The following is a 16,629-nucleotide window of genomic DNA, read 5'->3' as shown; positions in this document are numbered from 1 at the left end:
GGACTACCAGGCAATTGCAAAGCTTGTCATTCTTTCCAAAACTCCATGCTTGGCTGCCAAATGGCTGACGCCATGGCAGTGGCACCCCCAGCAGCTGTGTCAAAAAGCAGATGGGTGAGGAATCATGTCGCCAGTGGCTGAACTGTCTCCGAGGCCCACTGTCACTTTGCATTGCTCAGATGCTTCACTTCTTGCCCATCTGCAATCCAGGCCACAGGTCCACAAAGGCAGTTGTGAGGTGTACCAGCCAGCTGGCCCCATCAACATTATGGAGATGAAATAGAGCTGGATTCATTGCCAGCCGCATGGCAGATCATGGAAGACAGAAATCCAAAGTGTCTTGCCCATGCAGGGGCCAGAAAGTCTGCACCAAAGTTCAGCTCAGACAACTTGAATTCATTATGATTCCTCCTTCTGCTTTGCATTATTACTGAAATTAGCTTCCATTTTAAGTGAAATATATTATGGTCTTTTAAGCTTTTAATCACTTTTTAATGATTTCTAGTGCAGGAGGAGCTGTTTTTTTTGTTTTTTTTTTTTCTCATTATTTATATTATTACCATAATCTGAAAGTTGTCTATCTCTAATAGCTACCAGGACCAGTCTCCCCACTTCTACTAACCCACCAAATATAACTGTCTTCCCATTCCCAAAGGCCTGACTTTCATGCATGTATTTGTCATAAAATCTAATATACTTCATTCTGTCTTTCATTTATTTACACATTGACATTTATGAACTCCTTCCTCTAATTATGTTGCATTGGCTTCCCATTGTTATTGTAACAATTTATTAGAAACAGTGCCTGAATACAAATGTATTATTTTACAGTTGCAGAGGTCAGAAGTCCAAAATGGATGTTACTGGGAAAACAAATACAAAAACAGTGTCGGCAGCGCTATGCTCCTTTGAGAGGATCCAGAGGAAACTCTGTTCTCCCATCTTTTCCAGCTTCTGGAGATGCCTACATTTCTCAGCTTGTAGCCCCTTTTCCATCTTCAAAGCCAGCTGTGTAGTATCTTATAATCTCTCTTACTCGTAGGATCATATGGGATCACCCAGATAACCCAAAATAATCTCCCCATCTCTAGATTCCTAACTTAATCGCATTTTCAAAGTCCTCTTTGTAATGTAAGGTAACATTCTCAAAGTTTCTGGGGATCAAGGCATGGACATCTTCAAGAGGCATTATCCTGCCTACAACATATGGGAATCGAATCAGTAAGACTCTCTTCAAATCCCTGCCCTTGTGTATGTTCAGTGCAATCAGAAAGAAGTGCTGTGGGATTCTCTCTTCTATCAATCTGTGTATCTATAGATGTATCTATCTATGTATATCTAGCTAGAGCTATCCATTTATCTATAGATTTTCTATACATTTACCTACAGTTATCACTATCTATATAGCTCTATCTGCAGATATATCTATCCATCATCTACCTATCCATCCATCTATCTATATCTATCTATCTGTCTATCTATCTATCTATCTGTCTGTCTATCTATCTAGTTATCTTCAGAATCACAGAAAGGAAGCCATACGCCAAGCTGGAAAGCAGGGTGGCAAGGCAGCAGGTGCAAACATCGTATCTTTCTGGATGATGAAATAAACAAGCGGATTTTCAATAGATGACAATGAAGAATTGCATAAAGCACTGGGATAAGGGAGGAGATAAGGGCCAAACAACGTGGCAAGCTTAGAAAGAGTCCATCACTGACGGTGCATAGCATGTGGGGAGGAGAGAAGCAGAAAGAAGGCTGGGCAGTGACTAAACCTTGCCCCGTCTCATTGCTGAGCAAAGACGTTGGGATTTAACTTTTAGGAAACAGAGAGTCATCGAAGGCTTTAAAGCAGGAGAATGCTTTGTCTTTAAAGTCAATTATTACAGCAGCAAAGCAGTGGATGAATTTGAAACTGCTGGGTCTCAGGTGATAAAGCCTTCACATAGGGAGTGGGCAGTGGAAAGAGGGTTAAGGAACACATTGGAGCTTATTTTTGCTGCGAGTTGCCTGGGCTAAGCAGGAGCCTGCAAGAGGGGAACCTAGCTTCAGCCAGGTGAGTGGAGTGCAAGTGACTAGCCAGCTGCACTGGTGCTGAGGTTCAGTCTGAGGTTCAGTAGAATGAGGATGAGCCTAGGCGTAAAGAATTAAAGACATTGATATTTGATTTTAAAAGTTATTTAATTTACTGCTATAAAAGTTCCCTGACCCACAGCCTTCTGCTCACAAGGCCTTCATTTCCATGGTTTTATTGATATGAAGGACAATTCATTTGCTGTGGTGGTGTATTCTCTATGATCAGACAACTTCTGTTTTAAAAATTTCAAGTAATTGACAGATTACTAATGACGTGACTCACATATTTATCATAATAATGGCTTTTTCGGAATGAAAACACTTCACGTATCTGACTCTTTTATCACAGAGTATCAGCAACCCTTTATTTTGCATGTATCACGTAAGGAAACTGGTATTGAATTCTGAGAATAAAAAGGTGCAAGAGGGAAATGGTTTTAAGGAAATTAACAATACTCAAGGGTTGAATTACAACCCTTATGAGATTGTAATTTATTACATTTCAGAAGCTAATAAATCTCCCTAATTTTGTAAGTAATGAAATTATGCCGTCTTAGCTTACTAAGCCACTGTGTGTAAGGACACGGTTGTGAAAATAGGCCCTAGAAGGGGATGAGTTTTCCTTGGTTTTGTTTTGTTGATGTTTTATCTGAAACAGAGACAATAAGGACTTCCTCGCTGGGTTATTGTGAGAATTAAATGAAATAACGTTAACTCAGTTGTCTGACTTCTGGAAGGTGCTCAAGACACACCAGTTGTTGTTGTTATTGTTTTGTTTTATGTCTTGTGCAAACAGGAAACTCACTGGACACAGACAGAAAATGCAGTTGGCTTCAAAGATCAGGAGGGATGAATGATCCTCCCTAAATGAATCCTAGTGAAGGGTCAAAAACAGTAGAGCCCCATGGCAGACAGCGAATGACTGAACCATGTGAAAGAGGCAGCCATGACTCTTCTTCGGCCACCTGCACTTAGGAATGAGGGGCAACAGAGATGGGGGACTACCAACTACATCAGCTTATCCCAGGAAGTCAAGCAAAGTCACATGTTTTATGCAGGTGCCACCTAACTGTACATTTATTACATATTTTATTAGGGAAAACTCAAAGTCTCTGCAAAATTTTCCACGAGTTGCTAGTTTGCTATATCTGCTCTGGAAATTATTTTTTCATTGGTAATTATAAAAACACTCCTTAAATATAATTATAGACCAATCATGAAAATATCTAAGACTTTGTCTAAGACTAGACCTGTATTTGGAAGGAGTTGGTAATGGACAGGGAATTTTATCTATATCTACTTTTATCTGTTGACCAAGTACATTTACATTATTTATTGCGTGTCACACACTATTCTTAGCAGTTGGGACCCATCAGTGAATAAAATAAATACATTATGTTCTCAGAATGTAATTTTTTTAATGGAGAGACACAGACAATAAATAAATGTACACTGCTTCAGTGTTATAGAAGAAAGGTGTGAAGATGTGACTGGGTATATGTATACACATATATACACAGATACAAATATATACATTTCCAACACCTATATGTGAAAATTTGTAAACTGTAACATGCTCTTAAAAGACATAAAATTTAACTTGAATAATTGGGAATGCATATGATGTTATGAAAATTTTAGTCATGTAAATCCTCTATTGCACTAAATAACAGTTATAGGCTTTAAATGCCATAAAATGAGAGATTATTTATGTGTTATAAATTATATACTATGATAAACTATAATACTATCATATTAAAAATTATAAAATGTAAGATTGAATTCACCATGAGTTATCTTATAACTAAATATATAAAGAAACCTTTCAAGTTGAAGTTTCTAGGTCAAAAGCAATGTTTCCTTCCAGAGTAAGTGTTTTCTTGGTATGCAGATGAGCTAAAATTCATATATAGAATATGTACTATTTATTTTCCTGTTCACAGCTACAGAACTACTGGTTGATATGTGACCCCAGAAACACATATCAGAATCTATAACCACACAAGTTTGGAAATCAGAATCTACAACCACACATGTTTGGAAATCAGAATCTACAACCACACATGTTTGGAAATCAGAATCTACAACCACACATGTTTGGAAATATTCCTCCGTCAAAAGGAGCTCAAATGTTACCATTGAGACTGCAAAGCTGTGCAAGGAGAATGTAAAATCTGGCCAAACAAGAACCAGTTGACAGAAAATAAATTGAAACCAATAAGTAGTCACCATACCTTATCATTTAAGCTTTGCAAGAAGAATACTCTGGGCACTCCTAGCCCGCAGAAACAACCATTTAAGCCCTTGAGTTTTACTCTAGATATGTGTGACATGGGGAGGGGCTGCTGGGTGTGGGGTTGTTCTGATTGCCCTCTGTGCCATTTTCTCCTAAATGAAATGAATCATTGTTGACAGGGGGCCAGTGTGAGCACACAGACACATACACTAGCACCACACTCACACATCTCCAGCAGGACCTCTGCAAACAGCAATGTATGGCTTAGCCTTTTTAAAGTTTCTTTCTGATAAAAAATAAATAGACTCTTGAAATTATAATTACTTGCACTTTTAAATGAGATGGTGATAGGAAATAAAATCAAAGCATAATAATAGTACAAAGTATAAACAAAGTTCTGATTTTGTAAGAGAGGCATGTGTAGCCCTCTATAGACATATGTTAAATACAAATGTTAAACACTGTCCTCCCTTATCGGAGCCTCTCACTCCAGTTATGTTTATTTAGAATTCTTGTACTAAGAATAAAACCATATTATCAATGGTCCAAGCAAGATATATGTAAATATTAGGTAACTCATTTTGCACAACTTTATTTTTCTGTATAGAGCTAAATATCTTTTCTGACAATTTCCTCGCCTCTTTTTTTACCTTATAAAAGTATTGCAACTGACCACATCCTCCTCCTCCTCCTCCTCCTCTTCCTCCCCCCTCCTCCTCCTCCTCCTCTTCCTCCCCCCCTCCTCCTCCTCTTCCTCCCCCTCCTCCTCTTCCTCCTTTTCTTCCTCCCCCTCCTCTTCCTCCTCCTCTTCCTCCCCCTCCTCCTCCTCCTCCTCCCCCTCCTCTTCCTCCTGTTCCTCCCCCTCCCCCTCCTCCTCACCACCACCACCACCATTCTCACCCTTATTACCACCAGCACTATCACCATCATCATCATCATCTTCATCAACACCGCCATCATCCTCCTCCTCCTCACCACGACTACTACCACTATCATCCTCACTATTGCTACCATCATACGACTATCAACACCCTCACCGTCATCAGCCTCATCATCAACACCACAACAACCATCCTTACAATTTTTATCATTCTAACTACCACCAGCATCCTCATCCTTACCCCCATTCCCACCACCATCAACATCATCATTATCATCACCATTATGTGCAGCAGCAGTAACACACCATGGTACACTTGGTGGTAAACTGAGATTTTTACCTTTTGAACACATCATTTATCCTCAAAACAAACTAGCTAAATAGATCAAAACGTTTCAAAGGATTACCGCATACATTTCATATAAGAAGGAAACATGGACTCAGATACCTTAGGGCATTTAGGATACTTTCCTAACTCCTTGTATTAGAAGATAATGAATTGGCTCTTAAACCTAGAACTTTTTCAATGAATCACTGCTTTTTCCATCAGACCACACTGTGTTTTGGAAAGTATAGATAACATTGTATCTGAACTAGAGGGAAGGGATGACAAATTCAGAAGAATGATCCAAATTAGAATTAGAGGATGGGGCTGCCCTCATTCATCAGTATGCACACTGAAGATTACCTTTATTTACATACTGTTCGTCAAAGCCCTACTCATCCAGTCTTAAGTGATCTTACCCGCCTGGCATTTCTATGGCAATACAACCAATGCCTAACAGCATCCCATCCACCAATTTTATTTTTAAGCTCTTAGATAAATGACCTATAGCCTATTTCTTTATAACTGCCATAGTACATTATGTTGCACTTGGAAACAGCCTAATAATGATCCAATAAATTACTCACTACATATCCAAGAAGGTTTGCTTAATAGTTCACAGAGCAGTGTGCACTGACTGTCAAAACCCAATGGTACACATCTCTCCTAACTCTGTTCAGTGACATCATGTTGGTGGCTTGAAATTGGCCATGATTTGAGTTTTCACACTGCAAACACCATGTTACAATCAGGGGCCCCACGCCCAACCCCATGAAAGCCAATGTGAAATATTACTTGTGTACACTGCTTGTGGGTACAAGTGAATTGATGGTGGGCTCAGTATTCAACAGCTCTGGGTTTTATTCTGAGCACTGATACAAGCTTACTAAGTGGTACTAAGACAGCTTTGAGCCTGTTCTATGCCTTTCTCCTGGAGGAAGAATAACAGTTACCACTCACCACTTATCAAGCTCATAAGATTTTCTTTGCAGTGATTTGAAGATCTGTTCTGAAATGTGCAGTGCAAATAAAAAATGTTATTATTTTGACTATACTGATGAGCAAGAATGAGGTGAGAAGAGGAAACACAAGGTTTCCATGCCTTCCGGGGGGTCCTGTGCTGCATCCATGCTGTGATGGGAGGAGTGAGGGCCATGCGTTTTGGGTAACGATGCACTCTGGACTCAGGTATCCATCAAATACTATTTTCTCTGCAAAATATTCAGAAAGTGAGTGAGGACAATAAACCTTCAGAAAGCAATTGTGGAAATTGAACATAAAGTGCCAGCCAAGCTTCGTAGTGAGCTAGATTTTTTTGTGGAGGGGTGTGTGTCACAGGGAGAGAGAAAGAGATTCTCTAGAGATAAATATCTTCTCCAAAGACATTGCAGTGCCACATTACACACTTTAAACTTCTCAGGTGCACCTTCATGGTCCTCTTGATGTTGTTTCAACACCCTGAAAACCGACTTCTCTAAAAGAGCCTAGTTTCAGGAAAGCTCCCTAGCTTTAGTTCACTTACAACAAGAAAACAGAATAGCAAACTGATAACAGCCTTCTGGGAATGATGTGCTCAGAATGCAACCCTAAAAGCCTCTGGCAGAAGCAGCTGTTGATGCCTCTGGAAATCCCAGTCATCCAATGCTACTTCGCATCTGTGCTAGGTAGCTCCTGACCTCACGTTTGTCTGTCTCTCCTGCATCACATACAGTCAAAACACACTGAGAACTGGAGGGCTTATATCCATAAGGGTTGGCACTCATGCAGAACAGTGCACACAGGCCGGCTAGAAAGGAAGCTGGACCACATGGCCAAAGGTCACTTACTCAACATGATGGCAAACTTACCACCAAGTCACTAGTGTAGATTGAGAGATTGTGATGTGGCAGACCCTAACCACAATTTTCAAATGTGGTCCTCACAGAAACTATGAGTTAGTTACCTCCATTTCACCAAAGCTAGGAGAGGTTGTCCACACACACAGAAAGTATCAAAAGCAGAAACCAAGCCTGGTTCTGACTCTGACATGCCAAGGTCTTCACTGTCACCACATACTCCCTCAAGGCACAAGTCAAACTCCATCCCCCTTCCCTGCTCCTTTTATTTAAAATCAAACCTACAATATATGCCATCTCACACCAGCCAGAATGGTTATTACCAAAAAGTAAAAGAACAACAGATGCTGGTGAGGTTGTGAAGAAAAGAAAACGCATATACACTGCTGATGGTAATGAAAATCAGTCCAGCCATTGTGGAAAGCAGTTTGGCAATTTCTGAAAGAACTTAAAATAGAAGTACCATTTAAGTCAGCAATCCAATGACTGGGTATATACCCAAGGAAATATAAATCATCCTACCATAAAGGCATGTGTGTTCATATGTTCATCACAGCACTATTCACAACAGCAAAGACATGGAATGCCCTTCAGTGGTAGACCGGATAAAGAAAATATAGTTTATATACACCATGGAATACTATGCAACCATAAAAAAACAAGATTATGTCCTATGCAGCAACATGGATGGAACTCAAGGCCATTATCCTAGGCTAACTAACACAGGAACATTAAACAAAATAATGTACATTCTCACTTATAAGTGGAAGCTAAACATCCAGTACATATGGAGACAAAGAAGAGAACAGACACAGGGTCCTGCCTGAGGGTGGAGCATGGGAGGGGGGTGAGGATTGAAAACCCACGTATCATGTAGTGTGAGCACTACCTGGGTGAGGAAATAATCTGCACACCAAACCCTCGCAACACATAATTTACCTATGTAAGAAACGTGTACATGTACCCCTGAACCTAAAATAAAAAGTAAACTTTTTAAAAAGAAAAGAAAATGTGGTACTTACACACAATGGAGTTTTATCAGCCATTAAAAACAAAAGAGATTCTATCACTTGAAACAGCATGGATGGAACTGGAGGCCATTATGTTAAGTGGAATAAGCCAGGCACAGAAAGACAAACATTGCATGACATGTTCTCTCTTAATCGTGAAATCCAAAAACCATAGCAATTGAACTCATGGAGACGGACAACAGAAAGATGGCTCCCAGAGTCTGGGAAGAATGCTGGCAAGGTAGATGGGAGTTAGGAATGGTTAATGGGTACCAAAAAATTGTAAAGAAGAAATTAGTCCTAGTAACTGATAGCACAATGGGGGTCTATAATCCATAATAATTTAATTGTACATTTTAAACTCTTTATATAGGTATAGAAAGTTATATAAGCATGATTATATAAACTTTTATAACTATATAAGCATAATACTCTTTTAATAACTAAAAGAGTATAATTGGATTGTTTTTAAAGCAAAGAATTAATGCTTCAAGGGATGAATACCCTACTTTCCATGATGTGATTATTAATGCATTGCATGCCTGACCAAAATATCTCATATACCACATAAATATATACACCTAAGATGTACCCACAAAAATTAAACATTTAAAAAGTGAAATTAGTGAATAAAGAAGTAAAATATGGCTCAATAAATTCTTTCACTTTTCATCTTGCATCTAAGGTTTTATGTGATTGGGCAGTATCTGGTGATTGTTCCTGATTAATGGAAGATCAATTGAGAGTGAGAACTGATAGCTACATTTTACCTAGAATAAATAAGGCCACAACTTGGCATAATAATTTAAACATATTAATACATGAGGGCTTAAAAGCACTAAATATCTAACATCCCATAATATTGGATGCACATAAAAACAAAGAAAATATAGTGCTTTTTTTTTTTTTTTGAGATAGAGTTTTGCTCTTGTTGCCCAGGCTGGAGTGCAATGGTGCAATCTCAGCTCACCACAACCTCCACCTCCCTGGTTCAAGCTATTCTTCTGCCTCAGCCTCCCGAATAGCTGGGATTACAGGAATGCATCACCACACCCAGCTAATTTTGTATTTTTAATAGAGACAGGGTTTCACCATGTTGGCCAGGCTGGTGTCGAACTCCTGAACCTCAGGTGCTCTGCCCACCTTGGCCTCCCAAAGTGCTGGGATTACAGGTGAGAGCCACTGCACCAGGCCAATATTTCATTTTTAAAATGTTACATAGTCAAAATGATCTATTAAAAATAATTTATTATTATAACCATACAATCATTAAAAAACTTCCCTTATTGAAAATTATTTGAAAAATTTATGTATATATGACTATAATACCAAATATTTTCTTACCAGTGTCCTTACTTACGGTATAGTTTGTTCAGACTCTCAACAAATAGTTGCATAAGAAAAGGAAGAAGGTAGCCATATAATTATAGAAATCAAGCTGATCATCCCTAAAAATCTTGAATCATTCTCTTAAGATTTGCTGATACTATATTTCTCCTATTACACTATTAATTTTAATTTTAACGACAATGATTGCATAACCTTAGCATGTAATTATCATCTTGCAATGACACTAATAATTTAATACTCTTTTTCCAATTCACACTTCTGAACTCCTTGAAAATAGTGCAAGCATAGAGCTAAGGAAAAAGTAAGGAAAAGATAAGTGTATTTCCTCCCCTTCGAAGACCAGTAACAAAAGACAAAATGAAATATTGATCTACTCTTTTGGCTGAGCTTTCTCAGGCTTGCAACCATCTTCTCCTCAGCTGTGGACAGGGCAAAACCAAAAACTGATTATCTCTCACTTCTAGACCTAGGCTTCACGGATCTTCAATGGTTGACTAGTTAATTAAATACGGTAACAGAATCCAAGATTAGAGCTTTCTCCATAAGTATGCCATTAATCAACCCATTTTTCAATATAAGAAATATCTGCACACAACTCCTGTAATATTACTTCTTAGCCATAGCCTTCCATCTACTATTTGGCAGATCATATGTTATTTGCCCCACAGGGAGGTTCATCATTAATTCACAGCTTCTTTTCCTGGTTTCCTAGACAAACTCTGAAAATTTAACAGATGTTTAAGATCTCTCATCATTCATTTGCTCAAAGAATGAAATGCCAGCTCTCTAAGAACTGAAAACTGAATGGAGGGGGTATCCATGCAGTTGGTATTTGACCAATACTAGTGAAACGTGCAACCTGTACGGCTTCATAATGTACAGCAGTGAGGATTTCTTGGGTTTAAAAAACAGCTTACTCTTCTGCAAAGCAGATGTCTGAGCAGTAAGTTATTAACGTTAAATAGGATATTTTCTTAGAATTTTTGGCAAACACTGATGAAAACCATTTCTCTTAACTCAGGTATAGGACATGAAACACTGGAAAGCAATTTCTCTGATAAATAACAACTCACGCACAGTCTATTTTTAAAATCTGATGCCATAGCAAGAAAGCTGCAGGTGATGCATCTCACAGGGAAAAGCACCAGGTGACAGCAGAGGTGAACAGGGTGGAGAAAAATGCAACACACAAGACTGAGTGGTACACACTATTCAGTTGGGAGAACTCAAAAAGGGAAAATTTGAAACTTATGTTACTCCTTTTCAAATCTAGGTTGAGTATTCCTGCAGACACCAGGGGACAGATCCAAGTTTCTGACTGGTGTCTGGCATGGTACAAAAACTAACTTTATGTTAGAGTGCCATGTGAAAATTTTTTAATTCATTCCACATACAGATTTTGAGTTGTATAGCCACAGTGCTAAACACTAGGGACCCAGAAATAAATAAAAAGAACATCTGTTGTTTAATATTTCAGAGTGAAGTTGGAGGGAAGCAAGAATACTATACCAGTAGGGATTAATCTTAGCAGCTACCTCTGCAGAATGATAAGCCTCCCTGGAAAAATCACCCACAGGCTCCTCTACCTCCTGATTTTCATTCCATTCAGAGATAAGCTTTGGTGAGGAATAATCAGTATTCGCTCTTTTCATTTCATCACCCCAACATTCACTCTCACATCCACTGTGTTCTGGATTTGATCCCTCTATCCCATAACCACACAACGACCAGTGGAATTTCTCCTGATGAAGTCACTAATAATCAATTAATTTCAAAAGTGAAAAATCTTGCTCACTAATCATGTAGGATGCTTCCCAAGTTTAACATTGGTTTTTCTTCTGATGATATATTTTCTTGGTGATCTTCTAGTCTCTGATTACTTCTTCTTATCTGCATAGTTTTTCTACTCTCTGCACCCTTTAAATATTCTTATTTGCCCTGGTCCTACCTTGAACCTCTCTTTCTGTGACATTCTCTTTATCAGTCTATCTTCATGGATTAAATTATCTCCCATACATAAATATATTTTGTGCTATTAGAAAAATAAAGTGCTCATTCTAGAAGAAAACCTAGAAAAACTCTTCTGGACATTGGCCTCAGCAAAGTATTTACTATTAAGATCTCAAAAGCAAACACAGCGAAACAAAAATAGACAAATGGGCTTAAACTAAAGTGCTTCTGTACAGCAGAATAAACAAGCAACACAAAGAACAGACAAACTATAGAATGGGAGAAAATATTTGTAAACTATGCATCTGACAAAGGAGTAAAACTCAGAATCTACTAGGAATTTAAACCACTCAACAAGAAAAATAAATAAATAAATAATCCCATTAAAACGTGCACAAAAGACATGAACAGACATTTCTCAAAAGAAGATGTATAAGTGGAAAATAAACATATGAAAAATTATCAACATCACTAATCATCAAAGAAATACAAATTAAAACTATAATGATATACTATCTCACACCAGTCAGAATGGCTATTATTAAAAATCAAAAAAAAAAATAGCTCTTGGTGAGGATGCAGAGAAAAGGGAATGCTTACCTACTTTCAGTGGGAATATAAATTAGTACAACTTCTATGAAAAACAGCATGGATATTTTTCACAAAACTAAAAATAAAACTATTTCTCAACCCAGTAATCCCTCTGTTGGATGTCTACCCAAAGGAAAATAATTGTTACATCAAAAAGACATTTGAAGTCGTATGTTTATCACAGCATTATCCACAAGAGCAAGGTCATGGAATCAATCTCAGTGTCTATCAACTAATGATTGAATAAAGAAACTGTGGAAAATGTATGCTATGGAATACTATGCAACCCTGAAAAGGAAATAAAATCATGTCATTTGCAGCAACACAGATGGAGTTCGGAGGCCATTAACCTAAGTGAAATAACTCAGAAACAAAAAGTCAAATACCACATGTTTTCACTTACAAGTGTGAACTAAACGATGGGTACATGTAGACATAAAGATGGAAATAATAGATACTGGGAACTCCAAAATGCAGAGGTGGGTGAGGGTTGAAAAATTACCTATTAGGTAACTGTTCATTATTCACTTGATAGGTACCTTGGAAGCCCAAACTTCACCATTGCGTAATATATCCATGTAAGAAGCCTGCACATGTACCCTCCTGCATTATACAAATAAAAAGAGAAAGAGCATAGGACTTGACGTCAGAAATCCCAGACTTTAGTTCCAGGAATCTCAACAACACTATTTGTGATGATGGACTTAAGGTTGGATTTATTTGGTATCCTGTTCAGTCTCCTTAGTAAAATAAGATGTTTAGATTTTAAATACGTCTTACTCCCTCTATTTTTATAATGATACATTAAGACAATCAAGTGTTGAATGTCTTATTGTATAAACATATCTTATTTCTCACGTAGAAAGGGTGAGAAATAATAAGAAAAGCCCTCAATTCTTGTTTATACTAAAAGTTTTCGATTTTCCTTCATTAACACTTCCAAAGTCATTGCCAAGTAGTTAAATTGACTGATTCACTTCTGAGATTTTCATTATTAAGTGATGAATGAATAATACATTCATTTTCCCTACATGTAGATTTAAAAAACTAAGATATAGACAGGTTATGTAAATTGTCCAAGGTTACAGAGTTTGTTCCTGTTATTGTTAAGGTTTAACCCCCACCCCCACCCTGACTCCTGAATACATGAAATAGAGCTTCAAGAAACAAGGATTCCATGTATTTCATGTCTTAAGCTGTTTTCTCTCTCTTGCAACATTATTTTCAACTTGTGTCCTCCCCAGCTTTAATAATTCGATAAACTTATTCTGCTGTGAAAGTCCAGCATGGTCACTGCAAAACTAAATCTCTGAGAAAGTGTCAGTTGTAAACTTATAGTTCTTTGAGTACCAGTCCCAAAGAGATTACATCAAAACGGAAATAGTTTCTCTTTTCTTCAAGTGACAATAAATACTCTCACTTAACCTACACTATATATTCTAACGGCATGGATTTTTAGAAATTGCCACATCTAGCAATATTCCCTTATCTAACAAAAGCACACTCACGCGTGCACACACATGTATGTGCATACACATGCAGACATATAACACAGAAAGGCTGAACATGTGGAGTTCCACAAAAGTGAAGTTTTCTTTTATCACCTGGACATCTCTAAAAAGATTTCTACTACAAATTTTCAGATGAAATGGGTATTAGGGCAAATAAAATGATCAACATTAAGTAAAATATTGAAAAGTACTTAGCATTTTGGAAGCAATTGGGTCTATAGAGAAAGTACAAGACACGATCTAGCCTATTAAAACTATAGTGAAGTAATAGCACTCTTGAATTCTGGTTTGACATGAGGACATCTAAGAAAAAAAGACTACATATTCCATTATGTTTTTAGCTAAGTAAAGCCAGATACTAAATTCCATTTCACAGGGCTTAAGGGAAAATGATAAATACAATTTTCAACAGATTTCCTGAAAGGGAAATGGCATATTCTGTTATTTTTCAATTTACCTTGAAAGTTAAAATGTGAGAACGTTTATTGGCACTGCTACCATACAGAGCTATGGGAATCCACCAGATAGAAGGATTCTGGTCCAGAGTAACTATGGGAGCACCATGCCCACCCCAGGCGGTACATGTCAGTTGAGAAATAGGAAAGAAAAATAAGCATCTGTATTACTTAGACAATTGGTATTTCGGATGTTGTGGGGTTTTCTTGCCACTGTATCCAAACTTGTACTTAAGTAATACAAGTGAAAAGAGCTGAGATTTGTTGATGTTTGGCAGGCAGATTATTTCCCCACTCAAAGAGTTTCCCCTTTGCTAAACAAATAAATAAATAAAGGGAAAAGGAAGAAAGAAGAAGAGAAAGAGGAGGAGGAAAAGGAGGGAAGAAATACAAGGAGGGGGAAGAAGAAGAGGAAGAAGAAAAAGGAAGAAGAAGAAGGGTGAGAGGAGAAGGAGGAGGAAGAGGAAAGATAAAGAGGGAGGAAGGAAGGAAGGAACAAAGGAAGAAAGGAAGGAAGGGAGAGAAGGAGGGAGGAAGAGAGAGATGGAGAAAGGGAAGGAGAAGAAGAAGGAAAGATAAGATAAGAAAGAATAAAGAATGAAGAGAAGAAGGGAATAAGAAGAAAGGAAGAAGGAGAAGAGGAAGAAGAAGTGGTAGCAGTAGCAGTAGTAGTGGAGGAAGAGGAAGAAGAAAGAAGAGAGGAGAGAAAGGGAAAAAGAAAGAAAGAGAGAGAGGAAAGAGAAAGAAAGAAGGAAAGAGAAAGAAAGAAAGAAAGAAAGAAAGAAAGAAAGAAAGAAAGAAAGAAAGAAAGAAAGAAAGAAAGAAAGAAGGAAAGAAAGAAAGAAAGAAAGAAAGAAAGAAAGCAAAGAAAGAAAGAAAAGGAGCAGTAGTTGAGGAGGAAGAGGAAGAAGAAGAAAAGCAGTAGTAGTGAAGGAGGAAGAGGAAGAAGAAAGAAAAAGAAGGAGCAGCAGCAGCAGCAGCAGCAGCAGTAGTAATGAGGAACTGTTAGGTGTTACTTTTCACCTATAGAGATTAATTGGCTACAGAGTCAACAAAGTGAGGCAATGAAGAGCAGAGATTCCTCTTTGAGTTATTTTATGTAGAAGCAGAGTGAGTAGAGACTTGTGTTTCCCACTTTAACTCTTCCTGGGTGGAATTGGAAAATAGACTGCAATGTTTTTGTAAAAGGTTAAGTATCTTATATGAGGGAATTAAAGAAATTTACCAGGAGTCAGCTACTTTGACAGCAGCATGATCTATTTTTCTTGCTGTTGTCTTGTTGCTGTGAAAAATCATCACCAGACACCAAACCTAAGAATAATCAAGTAAGTTTGGGATTCTCTGAGCAATGGGTTTCTTCTGAGGCTAACGAATAGTATGCCAAAACTAAAGATAACTTTCTCTAGAAGCTTTATGATAGTCAAGATGAAACTTTCCACTTTCAATAACAAGTAGAAATGGTGGTCCAAGGGACAGAAATGGTTCCCAAGAATGACCCTAAAAGATGACTAAAATAATATTGTTGTTTGAAGGCTTTCTTCTGAATTTCTCATTACTGTAGCTGATGCAATAAAAACAATTTTTAGACACAAGTACAACTAAAGGATAAACAAAATGTAAAGCCAGAGCTTGAAGGCAAGAAAATAACCTCTTAGAACAAGCACCATTTCAATTCTTGTATAATAATTATAGTTATTAGCTTGAGTTGTAACAATTCCAGTAATACCCAGCCTGTCTGAGCAAACATAAAAAAATCCACTTTCACAACTATGCAAAAATAAGGGGGTAGAGGAAGGCAATGTAAAATCTCCAATAAGGAGAAAAGTTCCAGTATTAAATATCAGAGAACCATTTGCAGGGTGCTATGTATGTTCAATTGAATATATGCAGATAAAATCACTAAAAAAGAACATCTGCATTTTTTATTCAAGGCAATTTAAATGCATTAAATATGAACATTTAATCATGTCCCATTCTTCTTTGCAGCTTTTAGTCCTGTTTATCCTTTTAGTGTCTCATTTTTTCAGCATCCTTAATGCTACATCTTCTCTTTGGCTTTTGGTTCCCAGTCATTTGTCCTTCAACTGACTGACGCAGTTGTTGATAGAGTGGACTCTCACCCTCCCAGTTTTTCTCTCTCTAGGAGATTTCCCACATAGAACTTAGAAGTGACTTGGAAGTAGCAGAAATGGAAGGATCTGCAGCAGTGTCTGGAAAGTCTGAGCAGCAGGAAACGCAGAAAAACATCAGCACTGAGCTCACTTGGAAGCAGAAGGAATTGGGAATGCACATGGACCTGCCTGCCCAGGTGGGAGGCTTTTGTGAGGATGGCAGGAAATTATTGGGAACTGTTTGGGTTCTAGAAAATCCTAATGAGAGGGAAATCAAATGAATACTCTTCAATAAAATT

The sequence above is a fragment of the Sapajus apella genome, unplaced genomic scaffold, assembly GCF_009761245.1.
Source record: "Sapajus apella isolate SASKATOON/1434 unplaced genomic scaffold, GSC_monkey_1.0 scaffold60, whole genome shotgun sequence".
NCBI lineage: Eukaryota > Metazoa > Chordata > Mammalia > Primates > Cebidae > Sapajus > Sapajus apella.
This window is presented reverse-complemented; position numbering follows the sequence as displayed.